At 43.3% G+C, this 8,808-nt stretch overlaps 1 non-coding gene across 1 annotated transcript; it reads right to left on the bottom strand.

Annotated features, from left to right (window-relative positions):
- Positions 1-1,879: 1,879 nt before the first annotated feature.
- Positions 1,880-2,091, bottom strand: LOC130114818 (small nucleolar RNA U3). Its single transcript, XR_008810429.1, has one exon. It is a non-coding gene; the product is annotated as a small nucleolar RNA U3 (small nucleolar RNA).
- Positions 2,092-8,808: the final 6,717 nt, after the last annotated feature.

The raw sequence follows: 8,808 nt of genomic DNA on the forward strand, positions 1-8,808 counted from the left end.
TTCTGCACATTGCCCTTGTTCTTGAAAATCAGTACCAGTATGCTTCTTTTCCACTCCCCAGGCATCCTCTCACTTTCCAAGATTGTGTTAAACAATCTAGTTAAAAACCCTACTGCCATCTCTCCTAAACATCTCCATGCCTCCACAGGTATGTCATCAGGACCAACTGCCTTTCCACTCTTCATCCTCTTCATAGCTGCCCTCACATCCTCCTTGCTAATCCACTGAACTTGCTGATTCACTATCCCTACATCATCCAACCTTCTCTCTCTCTCATTTTCTTCATTCATCAGCCCCTCAAAGTACTCCTTCCACCTTCTCAGCACACTCTCCTCGCTTGTCAGCACATTTCCATCTCTATCCTTGATCACCCTAACTTGCTGCACATCCTTCGCAGCTCGGTCCCTCTGTCTAGCCAATCGGTACAAGTCCTTTTCTCCTTCCTTAGTGTCTAACCTGTCATACAACTCACCATATGCTTTTTCCTTTGCCTTTGCCACCTCTCTCTTTTTGCTTTACGCTGTGTCTCCTTGTACTCTTGTCTACTTTCTTCATCTCTCTGACTATCCCACTTCTTCTTTGCCAACCTCTTCCTCTGTATAATTTGCTGTACTTCCTCATTCCACCACCAAGTCTCCTTGTCTTCCTTCCTCTGTCCTGATGACACACCAAGTACTTTCCTAGCTGTCTCCATCACTATTTCTGCAGTGGTTGCCCAGCCATCCGGCAACTCTTCACTACCACCCAGTGCCTGTCTTAACTCCCACCTGAACTCCACACAGCGGCCTTCCTTCTTCAACTTCCACTATTTGATCTTTGGCTCTGCCTTCTCTAGTTTCCTCTTCTTGGTCTCCAAAGTCATCCTGTAGACCATCAGCCGATGCTGCCTAGCTACGTTCTCCCCTGTCACCACCTTGCATTCTCCAATCCCTTTTAGATCACACCTTCTACATAAGATATAGTCCATCTGTGTGCACTTTCCTCCACTCTTGTACATCACCCTGTGTTCCTCCCTCTTCTTGAAATATGTATTCACCACAGCCATTTCCATCCTTTTCACAAAATCCACCACCATCTTTCCTTCCACATTTCTCTCCTTGACACCATACCTACCCATCACCTCCTCATCACCTCTGTTCCCTTCACCAACATGTCTATTGAAGTCCGCTCCAATCACCACTCTCTCCTCCTTGGGCACCCTCTCCACCACGTCATCCAACTCACTCCAGAATTCTTCTTTCTCGTCCATCTCACACCCAACTTGCGGGGCATATGCGCTGATAACATTCAGCAATACACCTTCGATTTCCAGCTTCATACTCATCACTCTGTCTGACACTCTCTTCACCTCCAGCACACTCTTGACATACTCTTCCTTCAGAATTACCCCTACCCCATTTCTCCTCCCATTTGCACCATGGTAGAAGAGGTTGAACCCACCTCCGATACTCCTGGCCTTACTCCCCTTCCACCTGGTCTCTTGCACACATAGTATGCCTATCTTTCTTCTTCCCATTATATCAGCCAGCTCTCTCCCTTTACCAGTCATAGTGCCAACATTCAAAGTTGCGACCCTCACCTCCATATTCCTACTTTTCCTCCTCTCTAGCTGCCTATGGACATGCCTTCCCCCTCTCCTTCTCCTTCACCCATCAGTAGCATAGTTTCCACTGGCACCCTGCTGGTTAACAGTACCGGTGGCGGTCATTGGTAACCAAGGCCTCGACCGATCTGGTATGGAAATCTTATTTATGATCCAGATATTTGATTTGGCAAAGATTTTACGCCGGATGTCCTTCCTGACGCAACCCTCCCCATTTGTCCGGGTTTGGGACCGGCAGAAAGAATGCACTGGTTTGTGCATCCTCAGTGGCTGGGTTTCACTTTGAACATGCTCCTTCCCTTGATGTTCCCATAAAGGAACATTGAACAGTCATCTATGGTACGGAGCTTGTGATTAAATCACTTCTCTGTACCCGCTTCGCGCTCAGGACGTAGCACCACAACTCATCATCATGGGTGGCGGGACTCACACTTAAGAAACACATTTCTCAAGTTAACTATAGAAATGATCCCTGAAAGAATAGTCTTTTTATGGCTGCAGTTGGGTGGTAATATACCACCCAACTGCAGCCATACAATGCAGCCCCCTCGACAGGACCTTTTCCAGAAGCCTGAACATTAGCTACAACAAAGTAGCTGACTGATAGATGACCAAAACCCCTGGGAAGAGGATTACCATCTATGAGATTGTTGGCCTTTTTGGTGAAGCCTACAGCCAGGCTGCCAGTGTGGGAAAGGGGGTGGTAGGGTTCAGGGCTTGTGGCCATATGCCATATAACAGGGGCATTTTTAAAGAGGACGTCAGGGCAGCGGAGGTCACAGAGGAGCCAGACCTTGCCCTACAACCTTCTCCACCCACCTCCAAGGCTGTACCACCTACCCTAAAACCTACTCCACCCACTTCCAAGGCTATTCCACCTGCCTTACAGCCTACTCCATCCACCTCACACCAGGCTGCTCAAGAGCCCATTCCTGGTAAGACAAGATAAGTGTCCTTTCATATTTCAGAGGCTACATGTTTTATCAAGAGTGCTAACACTGTTTTCTGTCCATCATGAACAGAGATCACTGAACCTTCAGTGTCAAGTCTCATCCTCGCAATCTCACCTCAGCCAGAGGTATATCAGGCAAGGCCAAGAAAAAGAAGGCTGAGTCAGCAGCAGTGCTTACAGCCTCACACTACAAGAGAGCTCTGGAGAAGACCAATGCAAGAAAATGCTGAAAAAAGTCCCAATCAAATAGGAAGATCCAAGGAAAGAAGAAGACCCAGGAAGATGAGGATGCTGAATGTCTGTACTGCACTGAGCTGTTCTCAGTTAGTGGTGGCAAGTGGGTAAAATGTGAAAACTGTATGAAATAGGCTCATGAGGACTGCAGGAATGCAACGGATGCAGGTTTCTTGTGTGAGTTTTGTGCGGGAGTTTATTTTTTGTTGTGCATTCCCGTTTTAAATGAAATTTCTTAGGCCTGATTGTTAAATTGTTTGTCTGACCTGAAAATAATTTTTTTGGCTTGTTCACATCAAAATTAAATTTTAATATCTTTTTTCCAGCTATTTCAAAATGCAACCTGAATTGAAAATATTGAGAATAATACTATTATTCACCCCATTTTAATGATTTTTTCACACTTGCATGCAATTTTATGTAGCAGTATTTTTATGTCAGTAAATTAAATATCAATGATAATAAAGTTGTAATGTTTTTAAACCAATCTCTCCCATTGTGATTTGTCCTACGCCCATCAATTCGAAATTAATTAGCAATAATCAAAATGTTGTAAAAACAATCAAAAATAATTTCTGTATGTTTAATACAACAGCAAAAGGATGATCAGGATCTGCTTTATGAAATCTTCTTTACCAACTCAAGAATAGTTAGAAAAGGGAAAAAATGTCACATCACATGGGTCCCAGCACATTAAGTTATCCTGGGAAATGAGAGCAGACAAATTGGCAAAAGAAGCAGGCAAAAAAAAAAGAAGGAATTGTTGAAATCAATATCCATCCATCCATTTTCCGAACTGCTTATCCCGCTCTCAGGGTCACGGGGATGCTGGAGCCTATCCCAGCAGTCATTGGGTGGCAGGCGGGGAGACACCCTAGACAGGCCGCCAGACTATCACACAGGGCCGACATACACACACACACACACACACACACACACACACACACACACACACACACACACACACACACACACACACACACACACACACACACACACACACACACACACACACACACACACACACACACACACATTCATACCTAGGGACAATTTAGTATGGCCATTTCACCTGAACTACATGTATGTGGACTGTGGGAGGAAACCGGAGCCCCTGGAGGAAACCCACACAGACATGGGGAGAACATGCAAACTCCACACAGGACGACCCGGGATAACCCCCAAGGTTGGACTGCCCTGGGGCTCGAACCCAGGACCTTCTTGCTGTGAGGTGACCGTGCTAACCACTGTGCCGCCGTTCCGCCTGAGATCAATATTAAATTATCAAAATCAGAGGGGGAAAGGCATAGTGTGGAGAAAGGTAAATCAACAGTGGCAACAGCATTGGGATAAGGCAATAAAAGGGAGACATTTACACACAGTCCAACACACAGTAGGAATGTTAAGAAGTAGAGGAACAAATTGGCAAGAACAAGTGATAATAAGCAGGGTGAGAATTGGGCACAGCAACCTTAACAGTAAACTTTTCATCATAAGAAAACATCCAACGAGTTTTTGCAATCAATGCCATGAGGCTGAGACATTTGAGCATATCCTTATTGCATGCATGAAATTGACTTATGAAAGGCAAGAAATGATAACAAAAATTTAGGAAAATAGGGCTGGTAGAGAACAAAGTTAAAATTATTGTGACAAGCCGGCGTGGAAGGAGTCAGTCAGTCAGTAAAATGGACGTCGACTTAGTCCGAGTCAAAACCCCAGACAAACAACATAACAGTAACTAAAACACAATTTTAACACCCTCTGCTGGGCCTTTTTGATGATTGTGTCTATGTTGGGTTTCCTCCAGGTGCTCCAGATTCCTCCCACAGTCCAAAGACATGTAGGTCAGGTGAATCGGCCATACTAAATTGTCCCTAGGTGTGAACATGTCGTCCCTGTGATGGACTGGCGCCCTGCCCAGTGTATCTCCCTGCCTGCTGCCCAGTGACTGCTGGGGTAGGCTCCAGCATCCCGCGACCGGAATTCGGATAAGCGGCTTGGATAATGGATGGATGGATGGACGTTAACGGTTCCATCAGCCCTTGCGTTTCCCCAGTGCGGAACCGCCAAGTCAGAAAAGAAAGACAGAAAAATAAAAGCAAGAAAAAAAAGACAGAGCGACTGCGACACCATATTAGTTTGTGGAGACAGTCTTAAAGGGAGAAAATTGTTATTTAGTTTTTTGAGGATGACGACTGGAAAGATGGTTTCAAAATTAATGAACAGAGAGCGAATAAAACCCGATGGTGGCAGTAATACAACATCATGGATGCCAACTTCCGTTAAACCTCGAAGAAGAAGACAAAGAAGAAGAAGAAGAAGCGGCAGCAGCGGGAGGAGGAGAAAAACAAAACAAAACAAAACAAAACACGGACATTCAGCGTCAACAACCCGATTGGAAGACGATGCGCCCCGGAGCAGAAAAAAACGGAAAAAGAAAAATTCTGAAGAGAAACATGGGCCGAAAATGTAGGTAAGAAATGCTCGATCTACATTGATTTAGCCCCTTTTCCTTATATGAGCTGTTGACGTGCTTTTAGTTGAAATGGGAACGGTTTGTCATTAGCTAGCTAATGTTAGGAAGGCTAGTTACCATACATACATGCTGCTACAGTGCTACCTAACGTTAATGTTAGCTCATGCAGTACTGGACCAAAACATTGACACATAATGAATGTGTAATGATGCTTATACATGTGTATAACGATGTAGTGGTTTGGGGGGGGGGCACTGTAAACCAGCGCCGTCCGTGTATAGAGACGGCACTGTTGCAAGCTGTCGTTTAGGGCCCCAAAATGTTCAGAAATGGCCCTGCCATCCTTCATTGTGAAAGGCGCTGGAGGTATACTGTGAGCAAGATTTATGTGACTTGGCACTCCAACTTCACGAGTCAAACCTAAGCTTTAAAGCTGCTATGAGCAGTTTTGAATTTTTGTTGGCTTTGCGCGCCGCTCTGGAAAAAAAGTGGTTTCACATAAACATTGCCTCATTACACAAAGATCTACATCCGCTCTCTGGTAGCTTGTGCATTTTGAGAGATGTAATGGTGTTTTGGAAAACAGGTGTTTGCAAGATATGCAGTGATGAGGTAACGTATCTCTTAATTGCATACCGTCTGTGTGCCGTAAATGGTTTCGTTAAATTTGACGGAGAATCTGACTCAGAGAAAAGCTTTTGAAATTATTACATCGCAATGTCTAATCTTCTCACTGATGGTCTCATTTGATTATGTTAGTCATGTAGAGGCATCATAATGAAACTGAGACTGATGAAATCCGCAAAAAACTCCTCATAGCAGCTTTAAAATTACTCAAAAGACACATTTTCCCCCCTAAACTGCACATTGATATTTCTAAAGTGTAATGAGCCTTCTTTTTTTCAGGTAAATACTAGTACAAATTAGAAAGGAGTTCACTCAGTTAGCATAATCACTTTCTGAAGAAGAAAATAGAGAATAGAGAGATTGTCTTGGTGGAGTTGTGAGGGCAGGCATGTATCCTTCACAATCATGCCCCTCTTGCTCATCTCCTTTCAACTCCGACCTTCTGAACAGCTGAAAAGTCTGAGATACATTATTGGAACTAATCAGAGTTGAATGAGGAAAGCGCTGAGGTGAGACAGCAGAAATTACCTCTCTCCTCAACCTGCCTGTTCTTGGTGCTGTCTCTCACTGAGCCTCCATCGCCATGTTCTTCAGGTGATAGAGGAAAAAGGCGGGGGGAGATTGAGGTGGGGTGGCAAAGTGGAGGTTTTTTTTTTTAAGGGTACGACTTGAAGACAACAAAGTTAAGAGGGTGAGGGGTTTTTCCACAGCACAATCAAGTGACAATGAAAAATAAAGGTACGTTAAAAGGGAGAGAGAGTCAATACAATCTCATGTCTTCCTTTCATCTGTCTGTTAGGCTATCCAGATAGTGGCAATTCTTATGACAAAGTACCTTTATCCCACACGCCAAAGTAATGAGAATGTCTCACCCAACTAAATCTACCTCAGTAAATGACCCCCCCAACACACACACACACACTCACACACACACACTATGCTAGGCCCCTCACCCCTACCCTACCCTTGGGTGATGTGACTGTGGGTGCAGATGCTGAGGTGAATTTGTGACTTTTGGTGCAGATACTGGGGCGAGTCATAGAATTGAAAATTCATCGGACACACTTCTGGGTTGGAAGTGGATACCCAGTTCTTCACTGGTTTGACAGGTAGAAGATAATGGAGCCTTTCCCATTATGGCTTGGCACCAATCAGATTCCCAAAAAAATATGGACTGGTGCCAGATAGTGATATCTTCCTTACCGCACATGCAGTAAATTAATTTCACTACACTTCCTCCTAACCATATCTGGTGAATGTTTGTCACTGAACATCTTTCTTTGCTCCTTTTACCTCTAAAGTGCATTTCCTCATTCACTTGCATCAACCCATGCTGTCCTCCCCACCTCCTGTTTAGTGCAAATGCTCCGATGCACAGGGAATGACAGCAGGAGAAGACAAAGGCAGAAAATTTGCTTAATTGGCTAAATTTTGCACCGAAAGTTGAACTCGGAGATGACTGACAAAGGACTCACTAATTTGTAGTTTATGTGGTGACATTGAGATGATAAAAGGCTGTTTTAACTGAATAAGAATGAACAAATCTCGGTGAATGCTTAGTGATAGGATGTTTGCTAATATTGGTCATCATTCAATGGCTTAGAATTTGAATTGATGTTAAAAGATTAGACTTGATAGTAAACAATTTTATTTACAATGGGGCTCTTTAAAAATAAACTCTAATAGAACAATTACAGATGCATGCATGCTCGTGCACACACATCTAGTCTATACTTACATAAACAAAAAGCCATTTCCCCCCATTATGTATATTTTGCAAGTATACTATCACCTCTGCAGGTTCTGTCACCTCAGAGAATGATCATCAAGTTTTAGCAAGCAGTGACAGTGCCTCTATCCTCCCTCATTGTCCCTGTTGACAGACCACTTCTCCCCCTGTCCTCTTGCATTATCTCTTTACACATGGTGCCCATGGCCTAAGGATGGACATGCAGCTGAAAAGATTTGTTAGGATTTATTTTTGTTCATTTTGTGGTCTGCCTATGGAGTTTGAGAGTGCTTTCAAAGCAGGTCTGACTGACCCTGTGGTCCAAGCATTCTAAGAGCTCATAAACAGAGACAAGGCATGCAGATGACAACCTGCCACTAGCCAGGCACTGTCATTTGCAGCTCACCCACTCTTTAAATAGGTGTCTGGGGTGTCATTGTCTCTGAGGGCTGCCTCGTGGGTACATGTATAATAAAACCAGGACTATAAACCTGAACGTAAGTGGCACTGCCTTGCCCATGGCTTCTGCTGCAACGTTTGAGCAAGGCAACGTGGTTTGTGTTAGTTGGAGGAGAGAGACATGATACATAGGAGAAAGATGAGGAGGAGAGTGAGCAAAAAAGTGTATTTCATGACATTAAGAAAAATGAGGACATTAAGTCGGCATCAATGTCAAAGTGATGCATTCCCCATAATTTTTTTTTCATTTTATTTTCCTTTTCTTCAACAACATGCCAGATTTGTAATACCTTCGATATGAAATACAAAAACCGAAAGGTTGCATGTTGTCCATTTTTATACCCCCCCAGAGAAACAAAAAGACATATTGTACAGAACAGAACTAAAATGAAAAACAAAATAAAAAAATTAAATGTACATAGACAAATGGTAAAATACATCAAAATGTAAACATAAATACACATTAAAAATATGTATATATGAGTCATGGTTGTTTACAACTAATCTATATTGTAATTTGATTGAATAAGAATCAGTTATTGAAGAGTACACAGCTTTTGCGTTTTCAGAAATGGTTGCCGCATCTTATAAAATTTACTTATAGAGACACTCAAAGTAAACTTTATTTTCTCCATGTGTAAAAACCTCATAGGTTCTTCAGCCCACTGGACCTGTATAAGGCGTCTAGCAATTAAGGAAGCAAAAGCAATTGCGTTTGAGTAATG

Source organism: Lampris incognitus, chromosome 6 (assembly GCF_029633865.1).
Source record: "Lampris incognitus isolate fLamInc1 chromosome 6, fLamInc1.hap2, whole genome shotgun sequence".
Classification (NCBI taxonomy): domain Eukaryota; kingdom Metazoa; phylum Chordata; class Actinopteri; order Lampriformes; family Lampridae; genus Lampris; species Lampris incognitus.